The sequence below is a fragment of the Rattus norvegicus genome, chromosome 5, assembly GCF_021556685.1.
Source record: "Rattus norvegicus strain SHRSP/BbbUtx chromosome 5, alternate assembly SHRSP_T2T, whole genome shotgun sequence".
Taxonomy (NCBI): Eukaryota; Metazoa; Chordata; class Mammalia; order Rodentia; family Muridae; genus Rattus; species Rattus norvegicus.
Window position 1 is genome coordinate 18,968,641 of NC_141538.1, and position 3,263 is coordinate 18,971,903.

At 41.6% G+C, this 3,263-nt stretch overlaps 1 pseudogene; it reads right to left on the reverse strand.

Annotated features, from left to right (window-relative positions):
- Positions 1-2,489: 2,489 nt before the first annotated feature.
- Positions 2,490-2,572, reverse strand: LOC148005647 (U2 spliceosomal RNA; annotated as a pseudogene).
- Positions 2,573-3,263: the final 691 nt, after the last annotated feature.

The following is a 3,263-nucleotide window of genomic DNA, read 5'->3' on the forward strand; positions in this document are numbered from 1 at the left end:
TTACAGCCAAGGTTAACAGTTGCCTATTTGACTGATGAATAGGTCTGAAGGAATAAGTCCCTTGTCTAGAGCACAAACATCACTCCAAGGAGGATGCTAACAGGATATAATGGGCTTGGGTATGTGTCTAAGGGTCAACATTCTGAGACCATTCAAGAATATTTTCTCTCTTTTTGTTGCGTCCAACCTTCAACATCTCTGCCATCTCTCCAGCCCTCAAGAGTATTTTAAAGTCATGATTTTACATGAAATCAATACAATTGCTCTGTCCTTGGCACCCAGCTCTCAGTACCTCTTGATGAGCTAAAATTGTGAGTTACTTAGCTCTTCCCCTTGAAGACATGCATTGTTCAACTAGCAAGTGCACTTCTCTTTTGCTGCAAGCCCCCAGATAAGTGAAGTCAAGTAGCTTTCCAAACATTTGAATTGAATATTGAATTTCACTCAGCATTTCATGCGACAGGAATAAACCTTCCTTAATTGGGTACCACAAATCAACTTTGTGTTTTTATTTTAATAAAAGTATGTCTGTTATTCTGTCTTTAATTATATTAAATTATTAATATTCTATTCTTTAAACTATTAATTCCTCAATGTTATTGTGTAATGATACAATATTCTAAAAGTATCTTTTACATTCTAGGAGACTGGAACTTTTGCTAGTCCTCACAGTCAGAGTTAATACTGAGCCTTGAGGTTACTTAAAAAATGTAAGATTGCTAATCTACTGTATACTCAAACGGTGTGTTGAATTTGTTTTTTTAACCCAGAATTGCTCCTACCTAGAGGAAATACAGGGACAAAGAGTAGAGCAGAAACTGAAGGAAAGGGCATCCAGAGACTGGCCCACCCGGGGATCTATCACACATGCAGCCACCAAACCCAGACAATTGCTGATGCCAAGAAGTGCTTGCTTATAGGAGCCTGGAGCCTAATATGGATGCCTCCTGAGAGGCTCTGACAGAGCCTTTTCAATACAGATGTGGATGCTTGCAGCTAGCCACTGGACTGAGCATGGGGGACCCCCAACGGAGGAGTTAGGGGAAGGACTGAAAGAGCCGATGGAGTTTGCTACCCCACAGGAAGAACAACAATATCAACCATCTAGACCTCTCAGAGCTCCCAGGGACTAAACCCTCAACCAAAGAGTACACATGGAGTAACCCATGGTTCTAGCTACATATGTAGCAGAGGATGGCCTTGTCTGGCATCTATAGGAGGGGAAGCCCTAGGTCCTGAGAAGCCTTGATGCCCCAGATTAGGAACAAGTGTGCTGGGGCAGCAGTAGGTGGGGGGGGGAGCATTTCAGGCAGGGAGGGGGAGGGAGTGGAATGGGGGGCTTTCAATGGGGAAACCAGGAAGAGGATAGCATTTGAAATATAAATAAACAAAATAACCAATAGAATTTTTTTTTTAAAAAAAAGAGGCAATCTTTAAGGTTGTAACAACAAACCATATTTGCCTTATATTTACCATGCATTAAACGTTTACATCCTAAACTAATGCATAGGGAGAATCTTCTGTTTAGCAGCCACAAAACTCCTTGTGTTCACACATAAGCATTAGGGAATCCAGGAATGTGAAACATGCAGTGTTGTCTCTTCGACAAAAGAGATGTATAACCTGTTTCCCACTCAGAAGGCTGTGTTAGTAGTCGGGTGATCTCTGTGCTATCTGTATGGTCAGGCTACATGTGGATCCCCCATACTCTTAGGTTTATCTCAGTTAATCTGTAGTGCTATTACTAACCAGACCTTTAACATGAGCTGTTTAACTTGAAGCCTACATTCTTAGTTAATCTATAGAAGATGTTCTTATAGAAAATGTCCAAGATACAATTCACAGACCACATATAGCTCAAGAAGAAGGAAGACCAAAGCATGGATGCTTCAGATCTTCTTAAAAGGGGGAACAAAATACTCAAGGGAGGAAGTATGGAAACCAAGTGTGGAGCAGAGACTGAAGGAAAGGCCATGCAGAGACTGCTCAACCTGGGGATCCATCCCATATAAAGACACCAAACCCAGACACTATTTCAGATGCCAAGATGTGCATGCTCCAGGAGCCTGTCATAGCTGCCTCCTGAGAGCCTCCTCTAAAGTCTAACAAATACAGATGTGGATGCTATCAGCCAACCATTGGACTGAGAACTGAGTCCCCAATGGAGAAGTTAGAGAAAGGACTGAAGAAGCTGAAGGGGTTTGCAGCCCATAGGAAGAACAGCAATATCAACCAACCAGACTCCTCAGAACTTCCAGCTCTAAACTACCAACCAAAGAGCACACATGGAGGGACCCATGCCTCCAGCAGCATATGTAGCAGAGGATGGTATTGTCAGACATCAATTAGAGAAAAGGCCCTTGGTCCTGAGAAGGCCCGAAGCCCCACTGTAGGGAAATGCCAGGGTGGGTGGGTGAGTGGGGGAACACCCTCATAAAAACAGTGGGAGGGAGAATGTGATAGGAGCTTTCCAGAGGGGAAACTAGGAAAGAGGATAACATTTGAAACGTAAATAAATAAAATATCCAATAAAAATTTACACTTGATCTTAGCCAAAAGGCCGAGAAGCGATTCCAATAAAAATTTAAAAAACAACAAAATATTTAAAAAAAGGAAATATCACTCTAGTTACAAGAGTTGCAATAGAATCATGTCTTAAGCTTTGTTATACCCACAGGATGGAGTTACCACCAGGAAACATTTTTTCCAAATTCTTACTTACTGATTGCTGTAGTGTTTGCAGAGTCTCCCTACAACTGCTGTCCAATGTGGAGCTTAACTCTCTGAGAAGGTAAGCAAATTTTTCTTTAAATAGAAGTAGGGATTTGGGGGTTCCATCCTCTTATCAAAGGGTCATATATGTAAGTCAGAGAGTAAAATAAACATGGGTTCTTCTTAGTCCTCTAAGACAAACATTTTATACTGTTATCGAGAAGTTTTTTAAGATCCAAGGGAGGAAGATATTCAGAGCTAAACTGTGCAACTTTGTGCAAGTAGCTGTGAAATTCAATCCTTAGTTTCCTAACTGTGATCAATGTTGACAATTGGAAATAAGTAGGAACTAATGTAAAAGGAATCCATGACATGGGAGATAAAATCCCTGTCAATTATTTTACAAGCCAGAGTATAGTAATGCTGGTATCTGAGATCTGAGCTAGGGAGGGTAGAAACTTGTCCTCCTGTGAAATCTGACTGAAATCAGGGCCCTCAGGCCAGCCACCAGCCCTTTCCACCCTGATTTCCCCAAGCTGAAGCTTGGAACT